The sequence below is a fragment of the Adiantum capillus-veneris genome, chromosome 26 (genome assembly GCF_014529385.1).
Source record: "Adiantum capillus-veneris isolate H3 chromosome 26, ASM1452938v2, whole genome shotgun sequence".
Classification (NCBI taxonomy): domain Eukaryota; kingdom Viridiplantae; phylum Streptophyta; class Polypodiopsida; order Polypodiales; family Pteridaceae; genus Adiantum; species Adiantum capillus-veneris.
This window is the reverse complement of record NC_140956.1, coordinates 102,303,610-102,326,416: the sequence shown is the minus strand read 5'-3', so window position 1 is coordinate 102,326,416 and position 22,807 is coordinate 102,303,610.

Here is a 22,807-nt window from a genome sequence, read left to right as displayed (position 1 = left end):
AAATAGCCTATGAACTTTGAGAATAGTGGAATTTAGTGAATTAGAGTGAGCATTTTTGTGAGATTACTTTGAGAACATAGAGGGTGAACTTAATTGATGGTAGCAACATGAACATAGTATTTAATTAACTTGGCGTGAACAATACTTTTGCAAGAGAGAGAGTATTTATTAGAGAACATGGAAATAGTTGAGAACCGGATTTACTTGGAGGGTCCCCACTCCAAAAGGCGTTTGTATTATGATTTTCCCATCAAGAGAGACTTGGTACAATACAATCTTTGTGTTCCTTGTGACCTTGGTGATGCTATGAAGATGGAAAGCTTCATGCATCACGAGCTTAACATAAACTTTGCAAAAACATTAACAATCCCAAGCCTCAATCACAAGGTCTCAAACACCTTCAAAGGTGGAGAGAGCTAACGGGGAATGAGGGTAGGGAAGAGGAAGAAGAAACATTCCATAGGAGAAAGAAATAGTTTCTCACTTATCATCACTCTTCTTGCTTAGCATAGCATAATAGCATAGTAATGAAGATGAAGAATATAGCAAGCTTAAGCATTGAAGCATGGCTCTTGGTTGGATTTGCATTCCACAGCCAAGAGTGTTGGTGTAGGCTCCCCACTTCTCAACAAACTTGGAGAAGGAGATTGAGCTCTTGAATTTTGCACTCCACACAATGAGAGAATGTGTGTGTGTGTGTGTGTGTGTGTGTGTGTGTGTGTGTGTGTGTGTGTGTGTGTGTGTGTGTAGAAAAGTATACCCCCCCTCTCATGCTTGGTCCACACCCTCCTCTCTCTCTCTCTCTCTCTCTCTCTCTCTCTCTCTCTCTCTCTCTCTCTCTCTCTCTCTCTCGTATTATTTAATAATTTTATTTGGACATGTGTCCTCTTTTTCCTCTTTGAGAGAAAAAACTTAATTATTTTTTGATATGCATCTAAATTCTCCTTGGACCCCTTTAAAACCTATCCAAGAGGATTTCAAGCACATCATGAGGGCCACATGTCGAGGATCATTTGAACATGTGTCTTTTATGCTTCTTAAGTCATTTGGTTTGAATTAAACACTTCAAGCACTTAATCAATCAAACATGGAAACCGTTGATGCCTCTTGAGAGTTTATCTTTGAATTGAACACTTCAAGAACCTTAGTCATTTGAGCATAAAAATCACCTCAAGCGTTGGGCAAGGTCCCCACAAACACTTAGCAAGCTGACAAGCACCTCATGCTTGGGTAGGATTCCCCACCTCAAGTTCATCCCTAGCTTGTCTAAGGTCAAAGGACTTTTTAACACTAACTTTTGGATGTCTTTAATGAAGCTAACTCTAAGGTAAGCTCCATTAGATACACATTGCTCTTTGATAGACTACCTCCTTTTGGACCCCTATTGAGATGTAACCATCTCTTCTCTTGGTCCCTTGCTGAGATAAACCTAGAAGCACTTGTTGCACATTGATCTTTGGTAGACCGTCTCCTTTTGGACCCCTATTGAGATGCAACAATTTCTCCTTTTGGTCCCCTGTTGAGATAGGTCTAGAGCACATATCTATATCCTAACTCTTGTTCCCCTTTTATCTTACCATATAAAGTGATCAATTTAATATGAGAAAATCATTTGGTAAAGCTAGATATTATATTTTATGACATGTCCTATTTTTTAACAAATAGTATCAGAGCAAGGTTTGCTCGTAGCTAAAGTATCTCAAGGAAAGGATTTCTTGAATTGAGTGGGAGTAATGACGGATGAAGAGAAGCTCAAGATCAAGAAGTTAAACAGCAAAAACTACCAACATTGGAAGATGCAGATTGAATACTATCTCTACCAGAAGGACCTTCATTTGCCACTAGGCGGTATTGCAAAGAATCTTACAACAATGGCAAATGAAGCATGGATTGTCCTTGACTGAAAGGCATTAGGAACAATCTGATGAATCTTGGTATCAATGGTGGCCTTCAACGTTTTAGAGATGAAGACCACGGAGGACTTGAGAAGTCGCTTGATGGCCTCTACGAGAAACCATCGGCATCCAATAAGGTATCTCTTATGAAGCGCTTGTTCAATCTAAAGATGGCAGAGAATGGTTTAGTTGTAGAACACCTAAATTACTTTAACAAAAACATAAGTCAACTTTGATCGGTGAAAATCAATTGCGATGATGAAGTGCTATCTCTCCTTATACTATCATCTCTATCGGATAGTTGGAACAGCCTTGTGATGATTGTAAGTAATTCTAACCTTGGCGAAATACTCTTAAGTTTGGTGATGTTGTTGGTGTTCTTCTAAGCGAGTAAATGCAAAGGAGAAGCAGAGGAGAATCATCAAGTGATGCAGTATCAGTGGAAACAAGAGGAAGGCCTAATGAGATGTAAAAACCCAAAAGGGTCGTGATCGCTCAAGGCAGAGCAAGTCACACACAAATTTAGTTCTTAAATGTTGGAGTTGTGGCAAGAAGGGCAACGTCAAGAAGGATTGCTGGCCCAAGAAGAAGAAGGAGTCGGAGTCTCAAGACAACAAGCCAACATTGGAGGCCAATGTAGCAGGTAAAGTAGAGCAAGATGCTCTAATTCTCTCATTAGAAAATGTGTCTAATTCCTAGATAGTAGATTTTGGGACTTCATTCCATGGGACACCACACAAGCAACATTTCCAAGATTACACCAAAGGTTATTTTGGGTATGTATACTTGGGAGATGATGAAGCTTGTGAAATTTTTGGCAAAGGTACAATTTGTGTCAAAACTGCTATCAAAAATGAATGGAAGCTTAAAGATGTTAGGCATGTTCATTCTCTTTGCAAGAATTCAATCTCTACAGGACAATTGGACGATGAAGGTCACAACATTGCATTCAGAAACAAACGGTGGCAGATCTCAAAGGGATCTTTGGTGATTTCCAAAGGAGAAAAGGTTGGTACACTTTACTTGTGTATTGTCAACTTGCAATCTTCAGCTTTTGTAACAACTACAAAAGTTGACAGTGCGGTGTGGCACTACCAACTTGGCCATATGAGTGCTAAACCAATGCAAATCCTTCAAACAAAGAAGCTTTTACCAGGTTTGAAAGAAGTGGATGTAGAGTTATGTGAAGATTGTGTTTATGGCAAAAAAAAGAGGGCAAAGTTTTAAAATCAAGAAATGAAAGAAAAAATAAAAAGACTTGAGTTGGATCATTCTGATGTTTGGGGTATTGCAAGTACACCATCACTTGTTGGCTCACTGTACTATGTAACATTCATAGATGATGCGACTAGGAAAACATGGGTTTATGTAATGAAAAATAAATCTAATGTGTTTTTCATATTTCAAAGGTGGAAAGCGTTTGTGGAGAATGAAACAGGTACCAAGGTTAAATGCCTCAGATCAAACAATGCAGGCAAATATTGTAGCCAAGCTTTTGAAATCTTTTGTGCTAGCAATGGCATTTGGAGGCAAAAGAAAACCCCAAGGATACCTCAACAAAATGGGATTTTGGAAAGGATGAACATGACGATCATGGAGCGAGCACGAAGTATGCGGCTACATGTAGGCCTACTGCTTGAGCTTTGGGCTGAAGTAGTAAGTATGTCTGTGTACTTAATCAACAGGTCACCCTCAACGGCATTGTATGGGAGAGTTCTAGAGGATGCGCAAATAGGTAAACCGATGAACTATTCATTTATCAAAGTGTTTGGGTGCGGGGCTTTCATGCACATAGATAGAAGCCTAGGGTCAAAGCTAGATGCAAATTCCAAGTGTTTCTTCATCGGCTATGGAGAAGGTGACTTTGGTTATCGCCTATGGAATCACCCAAATGATAAAATATTTAGGAGTAGGGATGTAATTTTAACCAACAAAATATGTACAAAGATTACTTGGAAAGAAAACAAACAAAAGAAACAGGTGATGAGTACATGGAGCTTGAGGATGGTGAGTCTCAAGGAGTGCAAACGGTGACAACATACAACAACATCAACAAAATGAGGAGCCTCAACCTATTTCCCAAAGATCTACAAGAGTAAGTAGACCTCCAAAAAGGTTTATTCCTTCCTTCAACCATCTCTTGATCTCAGATTGTGGAGAGCCAGAATCATACGAGGAAGCTATGCAACACGAATCCAAAGAAGAATAGATAAAGAGCATGCAAGTGGAGATGGACTCATTACATATCAACTAAACATGGGAGTTGGTTGAGTTGCCTAAAGGTAAGAGGGCACTTCAGAACAAATGGGTGTACAAGTTGAAGGAAGAAGAAGGTCAGAAGAAAAGGTACAAATCTAAGCTTGTGGTAAAAGGGTTTTCTCAAAAGAAAGGTATTAACTTCAATGAAATATTTACTCCTATTGTAAAAATGAACTCAATTAGGCTTGTCTTAAGCCTTGTGATTGCTCATGATTTGAATCTTGAGCAAATGGATGTAAATATGGCATTCCCTCACGGTGACTTAGAGGAGGAAATTACATGCATTAACCAAAGGTGTATGAAGTAAAAGGTAAATAGAAAATGGTTTGCATATTAAATAAGGGATTGTATGGTTTAAAGAAAGCATCAAGATAGTGGTACTTGAAGTTCGATTGAGGGTGGTGAATCATGGATTCACAAGATGCAACTCAGATCACTACGTCTACACAAAGAATTTGGGAGATGGGAAGTTCATCATCCTAATGTTGTATGTTGATGACATGTTAATTGCAAGTGCTAACATGCCAAACATCAAAGACCTAAAAGAGGAACTATCTAAATCATTTTCAAACAAAGATTTAGGTGCTACAGAGGATACTTTGTATGACAATATCAAGGGATAGGACAAAGAAGATAATAAAGCTATCTTAAGAGGATTACATCAAGAAGGTACTAGAAAGGTTTGTGATACAAAATGCAAGAACGGTTTTTCACCCTTGGCTGGTCACTTTAAACTAACCAAGGATATGTGTCCAAAGACACAAGAAGAGATAGCCTATATGTGTCTAAAGTTCCATATGCTGCAATGGTAGGTTCTCTTATGTATGCTATGGTCTGGACAAGGCCAAACATTGCACATGCAGTGGGAGTTGTAAGCCTTATCTACTTACTAACAGTGCTGCTAACCACTAACTAATCTGTTAACCACTCTGCTAACTGTTTACTGACAGTGGGCTAACTGTCCACCTACTTCCTCTCTCACTACCTTACTGTGCAAAGACTGTGTGCAGGCAAACCTTGACAGAAAACTGCGTACAGACTGTGTGCAAAGAGAAATTGCTAACTGCCTTCCTACTTTTTCATTCACTACAAACAAGCTAACGACTACTAATCGTGCAAAGACTATGTGCAAACAGAAAACACAACATTATGCAGAAATCACAGAACTTGCAGACAATACAGAAATTAACAACTTGCAGAAAAATAACTCATTCCTCTTCTTCTTCCTCTTCCTCTTCTTTCCTACTACAAACAACTCATAGGAGAAGCACAAAGTGCCTTGGGCTTAGTGCAGGGCGATTCCCCGGCAGCGGCGCCAAAAATGTGCGCTCCTTGCCGCACTGTCGAAGCAAGGGCCTTGCCTAACACTGTGTGCGAGCCATAGACGGCTCCAAGCACACAACTAGCTTAACTAGTAAGCTCAAAAGAGGGCAATGGTGTGTCACTCACCGCTCTATGCTCCTGCCGTGGAGGATTCCTCGCCGCGAAGAAGAAGGAGACGCCGCTACGTCGCGCTCAACCGCTTCACCGCCGTCGTGCCGCCGCAATGCTCGATCGCTCTCTCTCTCTCTCTCTCTCTCTCTCTCTCTCTCTCTCTCTCTCTCTCTCTCTCTCTCTCTCTCTCTCGCTCTCTCTCTCACACATACACACACACACAAGGAGGTGAAGAAGAAGAAGATGGAGATGGAGATGGAGCAAGAGCACTCTTCTATTGCACAAATGAGAGAATGAGTGAATTTTAGGTTTAGTTGGCTTTTATATGAGCTCACCCCATTCACACTTGGGCGCCCATGCTTAGCCAACTAATCCCTTGAATGTCCCAGTTAGAGTGCGCCTCTCATCGGCGATCACTCTTACCCTTTTCCTATTGGATCGACAAGCCCGGTACCTGACTCTACCAAATAAATAATACAATGTCCATCGTAGGTTACAACGTCCGTCTCGTAGGTGATAGGGTGTCCGTGAGCCGTGAGGGTTAACAGTCAACAAGGTCCTTACTAGCCATTTTGCAACCGAAACATCTGTCAAATGATCCAATCCCTCTAGCAGCAATCTCACTCTTGATGGAAAGGCCCCCAACACCTTCCAAAGATATATCTTCATTATCAAAGGCCATTGTATCTTCCAATGTTATTTGTTACAGCCCTCCACCTAGCCTTCGGCCATTGTTTTCCCCAGAGCTTGTTGTGGGGATGGCAACAATCCAATAAGACCATGAGACAGCGATAGTTTTCTTTGGTCTTTGGCTTGTAGAAGTGCATGTCCTTGTGCCAACACCAAGCCTTTCATTCAAACACAGACTCACACACCAGTAAATAGTAATTATCTAGGCCATTGAATCTTTCATTAAAATGTTTTATGTTTGTCTGTTTAAGAAGCCTCCAGCTAGATAAACAAACAAGCAAACAACATTTTAAAACAACAAGGTGAAATCTGGCAATGGCTTGCTCAAAACAAGGTGAAAATTCACTATGGCCTACATAAAAGAAGTTCATGAAAAGAAACTTCTTTGTGATTTAGAAAAATAGAAAGTGACACTAGCATTTCCAAACATGTGGTATCAGTAGAGAGCTAGAACAACTTAATAGGTGCAATCTATCACACTGTGAATCCAAGTTTGAGTGGTGGAAAGCTTGGCACTGGCCTGTGAATAGACATTTTCTAAGGATGTATATATCACCCTTATGATATCTCAGGATTGGTTCTCCCTGCTCAACAAATAGTGGGGTCAAGGTGGGAGATGGTTGTAATATACATGGCCTATGAACTTTGAGGATAGCGGAATTAAGAGAATTAGAGTGGACATTTTTGTGAGATTACTTTGAGAACTTGGAGGGTGAACTTAATTGATGGTAGCAACATAAACATAGTACTTAATTAACTTGGCATGAATAATACTTTTGCAAGAGAGAGAGTATTAGAGAACATGACAATAGATGAGGACCGGATTTACTTGGAGCCGGTCCCCCCTCCAAGAGGCGTTTGTATTATAGATTCTCCCATCAAGAGAGACTTTGTTACAATACAATCTTTGTGTTCCTTGTGACCTTGGTGATGCTATGAAGATGGAAAGCTTCATGCATCATGATCTTAACATAAACTTTGCAAAAAGTATTAACTATCCCAAGGCTCAGTCCCAAGGCTCAGTCCCAAGGCTTCAAACACCTTCGAAGGTGGAGAGAGCTAGTGGGGAATGAGGGTAGGGAAGAGGAAGAAGAAACATTCCATAGGAGAAAGAAATAGTTCCTCACTTATCATTACTCTTCTTGCTTAGCATAATAGCATAGTCATGAAGATGAAGAAGATGGCAAGCTTAAGCATTGAAGCATGGCTCTTGGTTAAATTTGCATTCCATAGCCAAGAGTGTTGGTGTAGGCTCTCCACTTCTCAACAAACTTGGAGAAGGAGATGGAGCTCTTGCATTTTGCACTCCACACAATGAGAGAATGTATGTGTGTGTGTGAGAGAGAGTATACCCCCCCTCTCATGCTTGGTCCACACCTCTCTCTCTCTCTCTCTCTCTCTCTCTCTCTCTCTCTCTCTCTCATTATTTTATTATTTCATTTGGACGTGTGTCCTCTTTTTCCTCTTTGAGAGAAAGAACTTAATTATTTATTTTTATGTATCTAAATTCTCATTGAACCCCTTTAAAACCTATCCAATAGAGTTCAAACACATCATGAGGGCCACATGTGGAGGATCATTTGAACATGTGTCTTTTATGCTTATTAAGTCATTTGGTTGAATTAAATACTTCAAAGACTTAGTCAATCAAGCATGGCAAGTTCATGTCTCTTGAGAGTTATCTTTGAATTGAATACTTCAAGAACTTTAGTCATTTAAACATATGAGAAACACCTCAACCTTTTGGGTAAAGTTTCCACTAACACTTAGCAAGTCAACAAGCACCTCATGCTTGGGTAGAATTCCCACCTCAAGGTCAGCCCTAGCTTTCCTAAGGTCAAAGGACTTTTGAACACTAACTTTTAGAGTTCTTTAATGAAGCTAACCCTACAGTCTTCAAGCTCCATTAGGTAACATTGCTCTTTAACATACCATCTCTCATTTGGACCCCTTTTACCCTTGGCCCTAGGTTGAGACAGATCCATAAACACATGTCTATATTCTAACCCTTGTTCTTGTTTATTCTCCCACATTAAATGATTAGTTTAATATGAGAAAATCATTTGGGTTGGTTAGATACTAGATTTTATGACATTAACTCTCTCTTGAAATCATTGTCGTCCTCGACTATGAGGTAGAAGAGATAAATTCTTAGTCATTAGTTTACGTTTCTTAGCGGGTAGAGGATCCCTTTTTACCCTACAACATCATTCCAGAATGGATGACTCCTCCATTTGGTGCTTGGGTGATGTAGCTGTTACAAGCATGTCTGCTCTTTAGTCCATATCATACTCCCAAAGTAGAGTGACAAATTCTACTTGGTGTTTGAGTGACGTCGTCATCACAAACATGATTCTAAGCATGCATACTATTTAAATTTGTGCACAAAAGAGGATTAGTCGTATGAGATAAAAACATTGTTCCTGAAGAAAGCATTTACATTTTCTTACTCTAGTGCAACATTGTAAGCATTGACAAGGTTCATACTATCCTTAAGCTGTATTCCTTGCATCCATCTAGCATCTTCAAATGGATAATTTTTTAACTTAATAAGATACCGTCGGATAATCTTACCATGTGGTAGTACCTTGTCTTCATGCCGAAGGATAGCTTTGGGTTGTAGCACCTCTTCTTGGTCTTCGATTTCTGGAGGGTCTTCAATACTTGGTTCTATTGGTGGCTCTCCTTTGTAGGGCTTAAGTAAGCTCACATGAAAAGCATTGTGTATGAGCCAATGGTTGGGCAACTTGAGTTGATAAGCCATGTCATTGATTGGCTTCAAGATTTGAAAAGGACCATAGTGTCTTTTTGCTAATTTAGCATAATAGTTTTGATGGCCCGTAGGATTTTTTCCCGTCGTTTGCCTCAATCGAGCCTTGGGAAACTTAAGTAAGACCCAATCATTTTATTTGAATGTTAAGGCTCTTTTGTGCTTGTCAGCAGCAGCTTTTTGCCTTTGTTGAGAGATGAATATAGCTTCCTTAACCTTTTGAAAAGATTCTTGTAGGTCACGTCTATACTCATCAGCACAGCGAAGATCTTCCCATGTACTTTAAGTAGCAAGGGACTTTTAGGTCTTCCCTCTATGATCTCAAAAGGTGCTTTTCCTGTAGTAGTATGGACAATATTAGTGTACGCATACTCTACAAGGGATAAGTATTTCTCCCATTGTGATCGTTGATCTACTTCTGTAACTTAAATCTTTAGCAGATCAAGTATCTTAAGATTGGCTATCTCACTTTGGCCATCTGTTTGTGGGTGGTAGGCCGAAGAGAAATTCAATCTTGTACCTAGATTTTCAAAGAGATCTTTCCAAAAATTACTGGTCATTCTAGGATCTCTATCTGACATGATGGATATTGGTAATCCATGGTGTTTAAAAATCTGAGATATGAAGATGGTTGCCATTTGGTGTGCCTTAATAGTCTTTTTGATAGGAATAAAGTGTGCTTGCTTGCTAAACCTGTCGACTATTGCATCACATTGGACCTCAAATGGCTTTTAGAGATCCGAAATCATGAGGATTGGTTGAGAGGTAAGCTTCTCTTTGAGCTTATCAAAAGCTCTTTTCTCCTTAGCAGTCCATGAATACTTAACATTCTTCTTTGTTAAGCCATGTAATGGTCCTGCTATTTGAGACAATTTTGCTATGAAGCGTCTATAGTATGCACACATACCAATAAAGCTTCTTAGCTCATGTAGATTCCTTGTATTAGGCCATGCTTTTATTACCTCTAATTTTGATGGATCCATACGGATACCACCTTGAGAGTTAATATGACTTAAGCATTGAATCTCTCGAAGGAAAAATTCGCTTTTCTTTTGGTTGAGAAAAAGCTTGTTCTCCCTCAATGCTTGAAAAATCAGTTGGAGATGTTACTTATGTTCCTCCAAGGACTTGGAGTATATGTTGATATCATCGAATAACACTCCAGTGAACTTGCGGTGGGGTCTAAATATTTTCTCCATCAAACGATTGAATGTGGCAGGTGCGTGGCAGGTGCATTGGTCAAGCCAAAAGGCATGATTAGATATTCATAAAGACCAAACGTTGTACAAAACGCGGTCTTTACAATATCTTCCTCCACTATCCTTATTTGATGATAGCCACTTTTAAGATCAATCCTACTGAAGTAGATAGAGCCTTGTAGCTTATCAAACAGATCTTCTATTCGATGCATAGGAAATCTATTTTTGATAGTGATACGATATGTACCATCTTTCTTTTTCACTAAAAGGACTGGAGGATAAAAGGGAGAGGAGCTAGGCCTCACCATCCCTTTGTCTACCAATTCTTGTACTTGCCTCATGATCTCCTCTTGTTGAGCTTGTAAACTCGATAAGGAGGCTTGCTAGGCGGTGAGCTTCTTGGTAGGAGCTCAATTCGGTGGTCATCATCCCCTTGTTTTGGAGGTAAGTCCATAGGAATATCATTGATGAAAACATCTTGGAATCCATTTAGAAAAGTAGACAAGTTTAACTCTTCTTGATTCCTACCATTTTCATTTGATAAACCATTAGCGTCATTAGTGGATTCTTTGACAAAAATCATGTACGCAGAAATCGAGCTTTTCATTGACTTATCTACAAGTGGTATAGTACGACCAGACTCATTAGCATCTATATACATGTTATTTCCCCTATAGTACGACCAGACTCATTAGCATCTATATACATGTTATTTCCCCTATAGGTGAAGTAGATTCTAAGCTCAAGGAACTTCATGTTGGCAGCCATGCGATCAAACCATGGCGCCCCTAGGATAGCATCCTCATCTTGGAGAGGAGAGATGAAAAAGTCTTCTTTATTGACATAGCTTTGGACATGAAGCCTCAACTTCCCAATCAAGGGAATAATGGAGGCTTGTTGTCCCTTGAAAGTTGTGTCAACCGTTACAATATCTCCCATCTCGAAAGCTTGAATGCCCAACTTGGTGTCCAACTCCGTTGATATGAAGTTGTGAGTAGAGCCAGGGCAAGATGAAGGCATCATGCTCCCTTACCTTTCCCCAAGCATAGGAAAGAGATGATCCTTTTCAATGAGCATCCTCTTTTGGAGCTTCAATGGTGGAAGCCCTAGGAGTCTCATTGCGAGCATTTTTCTTGGGGCAAGAACGATAGCCATATCCTTGCTCCCCACACTTAAAACACTTATGGTCCTTGTGAAAAGCTTCAAGCTCTTCATGAGAGAGTTTGTTTTTACCTTTGTAAACTCCCTTCTCCTTGGACCTATTGTTGTTGCTGTAGGAAGTGCCTTGGGAAGAATTTTGGTCATTGGTTTTCCCCTTTGCATCATTTTTGTCTTTGTTTTCCATGGGTTTGACATTCCGTCTAGCCCCTTGTTGGAAATTGATGCAGGAAGCAACCATGATGTGGTGGATTACTTCGGTTATAGAACCAGGCCGTTGGGAGTTGACATACTTGGCCATTTCTTCAGGTAATCCCGCACAAAATTGTTGCTTTTGCTCGGTGAAGTCTATCTTTTGGAAGACAGTAGCCTTGAGATGTAAATCCCAAAACTTATCCACATATTTGTGAATAGACTCATAAGAGAAAAGCTTCAAACTGCGCCATTCAATAAGTACTTTGTCCTTTTCTCGCTTGCAAGGAATTGCTTCATGATGGAAACTCATAGAGTTTTCCATGTCTTTGGGGCTTCACCGTTGCCATGAAGGCTAGCGCACCATTGACGAGCTGGTTTTTGGAAGTGCATAGATGGTGTAGCTTGGAGGACTCTATGAAGCCCTCATCTCCAAAGGCCGCATCAAATTGTTGGATGAAGGCCAATACTTTGTCGGTGGCACCAAAGGTGCCATCATAGGTGAGAAAAGAGATACTCTTTCCTCCCTCTTTGAACTTCTTGAGCTTTTTTTATCTTCGCCATGCAAGGTATGATTTGCGATGTCATCCCCTCTTGTATTCTCTAGGAGAATAGCCATAGATTTTGTCAGGAGAGGAGGAAGATGAAAAAGAAGGAGAAGAGGGTGACCTCTTTCTTGACCTTTTCTTCCTGTATTTTCTCTCTTCCCTTTCGGAGTGACGAGGAGAAGGACTATGTGTTGACCGTTTCCTCATGGGAGGAGTTGGCGATCGTCTAGCCCGTCCTCTTCGTGGAGCCACATCTTTAGAGGAGCTTAAGGATTCATTACTTTCTTGTTCTTTGGATTCCTCCTCTCGTATGGGAGAGAGTCTTCTTTTAGGGGTCTCATTAAGAGGCCTCATAAGCTCTCTCTCCTCTTGGAGAGGAAGGAAAATCCCAAGCCTCAGTCCCAAGGCCTCAAACACCTTTGAAGGTGGAGAGAGCTAGCGAGGAATGAGGGTAGGGAAGAGGAAGAAGAAACATTCAATAGGAGAAAGAAATAGTTCCTCCCTTATCATCACTCTTCTTGCTTAGCATAGCATGATAGCATAGTAATGAAGATGAAGAAGATGACAAGCTTAAGCATTGAAGCATGGCTCTTGGTTGTATTTTTATTCGATAGCCAAGAGTGTTGGTGTAGGCTCTCCACTTCTCAATAAAATTGGAGAAGGAGATTCATGTTTGGGTAGGATTCCCACCTCAAGGTCAGCCCTAGCTTGCCTAAGGTCAAAGGACTTTTGAACAATAATGTTTGGAGGTATTTAATGAAGCTAACCCTATGGTCTTCAAGCTCCGTTAGGTAGCATTGCTCTTTAACATACCATCTCTCATTTGGACCCCTTTTACCCTTGGTCCCGTGTTGAGACACATCCATAAACACATGTCTATATTCTAACCCTTGTTCCTATTTATTCTCCCACATTAAATGATCTGTTTAATATGATAAAATCATTTGGGTTGGTTAGAGATTAGATTTTATGACAATGGTCATGAAGAACATATGGCGCCCTCAATGGCCACTTGGGATGAAGGTTTTCTTATGGAAGGTGCTATGGGGAGCCATGCCAACCGGAGTGAAGGTCCTTGCTTGGAGAATTGATCCAAACGGATGCTTGAAATGCAGAACGGCTTGTGAAGACCTCTTTCACCTATTCAAGGAGTGTTCGATGATTTGTGGTCTGGCACGCAAGATCTGCAAATGGGTCCAAAAGACTTGTAAAATAGGATTTTTCAAGAACGATCTCTTCTTGGGAGGGAAGATTTTTAAGAGCCATTCACTGCTCATTGCTACACAAATTGTGAGGTATTGCTACTTCAAACACGTTTGGAAGGCAAAGAACTATTGGATCTTTGAGAACTCCTTGGAAGTAGCTAAGTTCACGGAGATAGTACAGGAAAGCAGGAGAACAATCATTGCCATTGGAAAGCAAAGGAACTGAGAGGAGTGTAAAAGGACACTAGGTGTCGCAATAACGAGCATCCAAAGGTGAAAGTATGGGCTCATCCATAGTCGTGGGTGGCTTCTCCCCCATCAGTTGATGTATCTATGATCAGTTGAAGTGGTCATGACTCGTCACGCGTATGGCAAGAATATGTTTTTCTTTTTTGTCTATCAATATAATTCACTCACCATTGTGAGTTTTGGAAAAACAAACAAAACCAGGTGGTATCACAATAAAATTAAAAAAAAAATTTGAAAAAAAATGTAACGATGAACTATTTAACTTACAATATATTTCAAAAGCATAAAAACTAATGTTTGACACATTACTCAATGTCTCAAAGAGGTACACAAATGTCAACACCCTCTCACAAGGGCATAAAAGAAATCATTTATAATAATAAAAAATCATCATTAGCTTGCCATGTGGCACTCTTTATCCAAGGGTCCAAAGATGCACCTAAAATCCAACCCTTTACTAAGGACTACTTATGTAGCCCAAAAATGGTACACACACACACAGCAAGAATGGTTATGAGGTTGCTTTTGTTAAAATTTTAAACAAAAAGGAAGATTGGGTATTATAAGAAAAATAAATAAAGAAACTACGTTTGCTATACTTTGAAAATCGAGCCAAAAATGTGGACCCAACTTTGCAAATGTTTTATTGTAAATCTCAAAAAGATAAACACAAAAAGACAAGCATAGAAAATTTAAATCTTCAATGATTGTGTAGTGACACTCTTAAGAAAGGAGAAATATAGTATGAACTCTAGGAAAAGAACATGTAAAATAAGGACAAATCAAAGTCAAATAAATGGATCCTATCTCCTCTCAAATGGTGGAGATGACCTTTGGGCAAGGGACAATAAAGCTCTTTTAGCAAGACAAAAAGTGAAAAAGGAAGTCTAGAGGCTCTAAACGGAGGAACCAATTTATAGACAATGCGTTACATAAGAGGATAAGAAACCTGTCTATGTGGCCTAATACTCAATGTTCCTCTTTAAAGGGAAGTTGTATGTGATAGAAACATGGTTTCTATTCTTAATTTTATCATGCAATACCAATTATACAATCAATGTTCCATTATCATGTCATTATCATATAAATCTTTCTGTTATGTTTTGGAGGTCCACCTCAAAATATGTAAGTGTAGCACGTGAGTTCACCAGGAGGGGTTTATAAATATTAAAGAGTTATAAAATTACATGTATAGGAGGGGTTCATAAATAAAAAATTGAAAAAAAAGCTACATGTTTATGAAGGGAGAGGGGTCTTTTAATTCATGGTAAAGTGTGTGTGTAGAGGGATTTTATAAATACCTCTTGAATGCACGTTGTCGTGCCGCTTTGCAGGCACGGGATGAAAGATGAAAATCTGCATACATATTCGAAGTTTTGTCAAACTTATAGACAATGTTAGCAGTTGTTATGTCAGCAAGAGTCCAGTACCAGTTGTACCAGTACAATTGCACCAGTACGAGTGGTACCAGTACTAGTGAGACCAGTACAGCTGCAGCAGTACCAGTGAAACCAGTATCGGATGCCAAGTTATCAGCAATTGAAGTTTTGTCAGGCCAGTTTTGTGTTGGGTTAGCCGCGAGTATACCAGTACCAGTTGTACCAGTACCAGTGAGACCAGTACAGCTACACCAGTACCAGTGGTACCAGTACAATTGCACTAGTACTAGTGAGACCAGTATCGGATGCCAAGTTATCAGCAGTTGAAGTTTTTCCGGGCAAGTTTTGTGTTGGGTTAGCCGCCAATATACCAATACTAGTTGTAGTAATACCAGTGAGACCAGTACAACTGCACCAGTACCAGTGAGACCAGTACCGGATACCAAGTTATTGGTAGCTGAAGTTTCACCGCTACCAGTATACTAGTACCAGTTGTACCAGTACCAGTGAGACCAGTACAGCTGCACCAGTACCAGTGAGACCAGTACCAGATGCCAAGTTATCAGCAGTTGAAGTTTCACCAAAGCCAGGTTTGTGCTAGGTTAGTCGCCAGTATACCAATACATCTGCACCAGTACCAGTGAGGCTAGTGCCACTGAGACCAGTACCAGTATTCAAGTATTGAGTCGTGGAGCTTTAGGTAAGCTAAGAACAACATCTAGGGGGTGAAAAATAGGGAAAAGTGAGGAACACACACGCCATTCATAAGCTAAATAAAGATGGAGGAGGAGCAATTTATAGGGACAGTTGAATATAGTTTTTGGGAGGGGGGACGATTTTTCGAGAATTTTCCTGGCGAGACCAAGAGGAGTCAAAGAAGAAGAAATGTATGAGCATGGCTTAGGAGGTTGAAGTTTATCAGGTAGATTGTGGGTTACTTCCATTGGGCTGAGGATTTTTTAATATGGGTTTCAAAATCAACAAGCATACCGACAATGGAGTATGCAATCGATTTGTAACAGGGTTTCAGATATCAACTAATTGGAAGCATCTTATGATTTTCAACATCAATTGAGTGTCGATAGCTGGTTTTAATTTATTGTTATTTATTTTTTATGGTATTAGTGTTCTAAGTCGTGATTTTCTTCCGGCATTGCTCTGTACTCATCTCTATATCTTCTTGCTAACACTAAAACGACTCCATCTGGACTCGTTTTGCTTGGTTCCAGCCTCGGTTGCTTATCCGTCTACAGCGAAAGAAGCCAAACACTTTCCCGATCAACCCTGGAGAGACGTGCACTCCGCAAATTTGGTGAACTCGACACGAAACCCGACCGAGGTAGACGGAAGTAGTGATGTCGACAAGCCAAGATAATGGTATGCATCAATTTGTTGCACTTATGCATCAGCAGCATTTGCACCATCTGCAGATGATCACTCAAAGTTTAGAAAGAGAAATGGAAGCTCGGATTCGTGAAGCTAGACGAGTAGTGACAGATAAATTGGGGCGCTTTGAAGGTCGTGACATTTCTAAATTTTGCAAAGTTTATGAACTGGTTATGGAAGACAAGGGAGTAGAGGAGCTTGTGGAAATGGAGAATTTTGTACTCGTTGTCTTGCCTGAATTACGTGCACAGATTGAGGAACTAAGAACTGCACATGGTGCTACAAGGGTGGAGTTCAAACAAGCTCTCAAGGATGAATATTTTCTTAAGGATAAGGAGCACGTTACAAAGAAGAGCTTTTTGAAGTGGGTGCATTAGCAGGGGCTATCAGCTCTTGAATTGCTAAGAGAATTTGATGGAAAAATTACAACGGATAGAGGAGAACTTGATGCTGATTAGGCCAAAGAATTTTTTGCTCGTCTAGGTATTAAGTTATCTCTCACTACGGCATATAACCCGGAAGGAAATGGTAAAAGTGAGAGGGGACATCCCCCCATTATCAAGGCATTGGCTAAAGCATGCAAAGGAAATACTGGTAATTGGCCTCATTTGCTACCCCATGCTTTATAGGTTGACCGTACCACACACAGTACTGTTACAGGGTTCATGCTGTCATAGTGAATGTATGGTCAAAAACTTGTGAGACCAGTACAGCTGCACCAATACCAGTGGTATCAATATCAGTGATACCAGTACCGGATGCCAAGTTATCATCAGTTGAAGTTTTGTTGAGCCAATTTTGTGTTGGGTTAGCTGCTAGTATACCAGTAATAGATGTACAAGTACCAGTGAGACCAGTACATCTGCACCATTACCAGTGATACTAGGTTCAGTGAGACCAATACAGCTGCACCACTTGCAATGGTACCAGTACCAGTGAGACCAGTACCGGACAAGTTATCAATAGTTGAAGTTTCACCGAAGCCACGTTTGTGATGGGTTAGCCACGAGTATAGTAGTACAGCTGTACCAGTACCAGTGAGACTAGTGCCACTGAGACCAATACCAGCATTCAAGTATTGAGCCGTGGAGCTTAGGGTAAGCTAAGAATAGCATCTAGGGGTCGAAAAATAGGGAAAAGCGAGGATTACACACGCCATGCAGAAGCTAAATAAAGATGGGCGAGGAGCAGTTTTTAGGGACAGTTGAATATAGTTTTTTTGGGGCGGGGGACAATTTTGAGAATTTTCCTGGCGAGAGCAGGAGGAGTCAAAGAAGAAGAAGTGTATGAGCATGGCTTAGCAGGTTGAAGTTTGACTGACAGATTGAGGGTTACTTCCATTGGGCTGGGGATTTCTGAATATGGGTTTGCAAATCAACAGGCATACCGACGATGGAGTATGCAACCGATTTGTAACAGGGTTTCACATATCAATTAATTGGAAGCATCTTATGATTGTCATCATCAATTGAGTGTCGATAACTGGTTTTAACTTTTTTTTTTGTTGGTATTAGTGTTTTGAGTTTTAATTTTACTTCCAGCATTGCTCTGCACTCATCTCTGTATCTTCTTGCTAACACTAAAACGACTCCATCCGGACTCATTTTGCTTGGTTTTTGCCTCGGTTGCTTATCCGTCTACAGCCAGAAGCCCGACGCTTTCCCGGTCGATCGTGGAGAGACGCGCACTCCGAAAACGTGTTATAGGTATTTTTGAAAGGTGGACCCCTCGGGCTCCTATGCTAGTATGTATATATGTATAGTAACACCAACACGGTAGGGAAGGAGCACCTACAACTCATTGGATACACTAATTTTCACAATGGCGTCATCATTGATAACTTGTTACATACATAACTACATATATCTCCATCTTTATCCATCTATCCAAGTTCCTATCTTATGCTTTCACATTGGCTTCAACACTAGGAATGTACTTGAAATTGACATCTTTGTTGTTCTCTCCTAATTGCTTGCACCTCTACCTCTTTCTTGTGAGCAATATATGTTAGCCATTCACATCATCACAGATTATGATCTACAATAGAGATCGTTCGGCTAAGTGAACGAGATAAGGGTCTATAACCACTAGTGAAACCAATAAAGTTTGATGAAAAGATGACTTGCTTCAATTTTGGAATGCAATTGGGCCCTACGTCTTTGTTGCTCTCTTTTGCTTGCTCACATCCCCCTCATTCTTGTGAGCCAATATAGTAGCAATGCACATAGTCATCCATTTTATAGTAGAGACGCCATTCCTCGCTTGGTCTACCTAAAATGGCAATGCTACCATGCTAGGTGGTACAAAGTCTTCTCAATTTCCACCCTCATATCCATAGCCATCAAGCATTGAGAGTCATTGATCAAATCAACATAGAGTGTGAGGTATGCTTCACTTGGTACCATAGAGGTACTGTTCCTAGAATATGATCTCTCTCTCTCTCTCTCTCTCTCTCTCTCTCTCTCTCTCTCTCTCTCTCTCTCTCTCTCTCTCTCTCTCTCTCTAACTCCCAATCAAGTCTTGAATTGAATAGTTTTTACATAGATCTTTTGGAAAGTTTATATATGTATATATGTATATATATATATATACACACACACACACATGGTGGCACTCATTTGCGAGTCAAATCTAAACCAATGCTCACATAATCCAATTTTTAGTGTAATTTTGCTAGTTAAAAATGAAAATTCTTGCTTATAATGGTAAATAGCTATATTTATGTAGAAATCTTGGCCAGCTTATTAGCTTGCCTTTAGAAAATCAAGTCTAAAAAAAGGGTTTTTTTTCCAAGAAGTGCTTTGATGGTATTAGGCCTTGTCCATGTGCAATAGCACACCCTCAATTAAATGTACGTGACAATATTGACGGTTTGTTTAGGGCAGTGTTGGCAATTGTTAAAAAAATGGACAATCAGTCAATGCCAATGGGATGGTAGATGAGGCCAGGGATGAAGGAGATGCTGGGAGTAGGGGAGATGGAGGTGGAGGAAGTTGAGCATACGTTGAAAGTGAAGGTAGGGGCGACCAATTTGCAAGGGCAATCAAGATGCAAAAATCACCGATTGTGCTTGGGGTTGCTTCACAAAATGTATTGAAGATTTTGAATTGCACCATGAGCTAAATTAGTGGCATCATTTCCATCATTGGCATGTGTCCTAACATAGCTAATAGGCAAGGGCGGCATTGTTGCTAGCAAGCGTAGTGTAACTGCTTAGCACACCCAAATTTGGAAATGTTGTCTCCTCATTGCCTCCCTCTTCAACCACAATTGTTGATCCCAAACCCAACTCTATCTCTGAAGTAGCAATATATCTACGACTCTTTTGTAGCTTTGTACCCACCTCTTAATTGCTTTGTACCCATCTACATCTCTTATTTAGTAGCAGCTATAAAGGACCACACCAAAAGTGGTCGAGTGAGAAATATAATGAGAATATGGCCCACTTAAGAGAGCACTTATATTTACGAGTGTGTGACCCGTCCTCCGGACGGCAGGGGGTAACAGGCATGGCAATGCGAGTGGGTGAAGGCGTGAGAGCAACACACACACACACACACACACACACACACACACACACACACACACACACACACACACACACACACACACAGAGCATTGCTAGCTAGCTTTTCAGCTTGCTAATAGAAAATTTCTAAGTAGTAATTCATGTGTCAAAGACATCTGGATCAACATATGTATAGTCATTACTCAAGTACTGCATACAGAGGAGCAAAGATGCTTATAGAGATATGAGGATGGCAGGGGGACCTTTGGGAAGAGGGGGGAGCACAACAACAAGAGTGAAAGGGAGAGAGTGAGGGAGTGTATCACTCTAGGTTCTCAGCTTCTCATGAAGAAAACCGGTAAAACTTTTAAAAGTAAAGAATTAAATGATTGTTTGCTTCGTCGTGAAGGTTGACATAGTTTCCAGCTTCTATCTTTGGGACATATTTAGAGATGAACCATCCCTTTCTATTGGTGCAAATATTTCTCAAGGCACACCTATTTATCATGTAAGTAAATGTCACAAAACCTATTCTCAAACTTAAAGTCTGGGAAGTGTTAGGTTTCAAGCCTTAGTCGATGGTCGTCTACCCGTGGGAACACCTAACTATAGAATGCAGTGCGCCTCTAGTGTGCATGAAGTCTTACATGGCAAGTTTTTCATTTATAAATATGTATAGGCTTTACAATAAAAAATACAAGCATTTCTTTTATATTATTGTGTCGAAGATCTTCGTTGCACACTCTCTTTCATTCATCTTCTCTCTCTGTTTTGCTTCATGCTCTCGAGGTCTCCATGGCTTGCCCACGCTGGCACCCACCTTAGCCAAAACCTTTCAAGTGGTATCAAGACCTAGGCGCTCGGGAGGGAGGCGTTCTAAAATGCCATTGACAACTGCAGTAGACCTCGGCAATTCCTAAACAGGCAGAGCCAAAGCAGTGCCTCTCAAAACATGGTGAGCGTTGCAGAGTCGGGGTGATTATTGGTGCTTATCGAGATGCAATCGAAGAGGTAGGCACACATGAAAGAGGCCATTGGGGGAGCATATCAAAAGGTGGCATATTTGTGGTGGGTAGAACCTAGTCAACTGCAAACAATAGCATATCAAAATGCCATTACCTCTTGTTGGCTAGGCAAGTGGTGAGTTCTCTACAGGGTAGCATCTCAAAACGTTGTTGTTTGCAGAGCAAGGCAGTGAGCAATTGGCGAGCATCTCAAGACGCTCAAAGAGGTCAAGGAAAAGGTATGATTAGAAAGGCATCTCAAAACGCCCTTGGCTACCAAGGTTTACAATTTTTCAACATTTCAAAAAGTTACCACAAGCTTGGCAATTTGCAAGCATCTTCAAACGCCATCTATGCATAGTGTTTCACAACACTCTTGTTGTGCAAAAATTTTCACAAGAAATGATAGGATCTCAATGATTGCCTTCAAAACTTGTTGCTTTGGATTTTGTGCACCCCAAAATACAGATAACCAACCAAGGAAAGGAAGCTTATAGATTTTCAGATGGGTACTCTGGTTAAAATCAAATCACGATTGCGCTAGAGCACCAACCTAAAATTGCTTTTATAACTAAATTCGGAGTATTCGCATTTTGTGTATGGCTTTTGGCCTAACCAATGCCCCTGCTACATTCCAAAGATTAATAAACACTGCTTTTAGGGAATATTTTAGGGAGTTTTGCAAATCTTTTTTAGATGACCTTTGTGTTTATTCTTCATGGAAAGAACATCTATCATGTTTACGAAAAGTGTTTGAAAGGTGCAGATTGTATGGCATCTCATTAAACCCTTTCAAATGTCAATTTTGGGTTATACATGGAGTCATTTTAGGAAATATAGTGTCCAAGAATGGAATCTCCAAATATGAGAGCAAAATTAAAACCATTTCCAACTTGCCACCACCTACAAAATATAAACGAGCTCAAAGGTTCATGTGCCATGTTGCCATATTATCGACGGTTTATTTTAGACTTTGTTGAGATAGCCCACCCATTGTACAAGCTTCTTATTGCGTTTCACTCGACAGCGGAGTGTGACCATGCTTATGAGTTATTAAAAAGAGCCTTGACAAGTGCCCCAATCCTACGAGTGCCCAATTGAAATGTAATTTTTCATGTGCATATTGATGCATCGAACTTTGCTATTGGGTGTGTTTTAACTCAATGTGGAGAATATAATTTGGACTATCCCATTAGCTTTGCAAGTCGCCAACTAAATGATGTTGAGAGGAACTACACCACTACAAAGCGGGAAGGCTTAGCTATGATTTATGCAATAAAGAAATTTTGCTATTACCTTCTTGCCAACAAGTTTGTTTTTTATGTGGATCATCAAGCATTGTTGTATCTAGTAAACAAACCATGTTCCATGGGAAGAATTACACGATGGTTATTTATTTTTCTTGAGTATGATTTTATCATTATGGTGAGACCAAAAAAAGGCATGTCATGGCTAATTATTTGTCTCGCATACCCAATGGTGAAGCCCCTACTAAAATTGATGATGATGAATTGCCCGATACTTCTGTATTCTTGTCGAGACCATGCCTGAATGAAGTGAGAAGGTTGTAAACTTTTTAGCTAATGGTTTTTCACCCAAGAAGCTTCGTAAGGATATATCTCAAAAGCTATTAAAGGAATGTGAACCTTATTCTCTAATTGCGGGTACTCTCTACAAACTAGGGAAGGACGATATTCTTAGACGATGTGCTTGTGAGGATGAGTATTTGTACATACTACAAGAAGCACACATGGGCATAGGAGATTTTTCACGAGAACTAACTGCTAGGAAAGTGTTGCAATCAAGCTATTGGTGGCCACCTTATTCAAGGATGCATCACCTTTTGCAAAAGGATGTGATGAATGCCAACGTTACAAGACCACACAACCAAAGGATCAGATGCCCTTACATCCTATTAAAGTGACCCAACC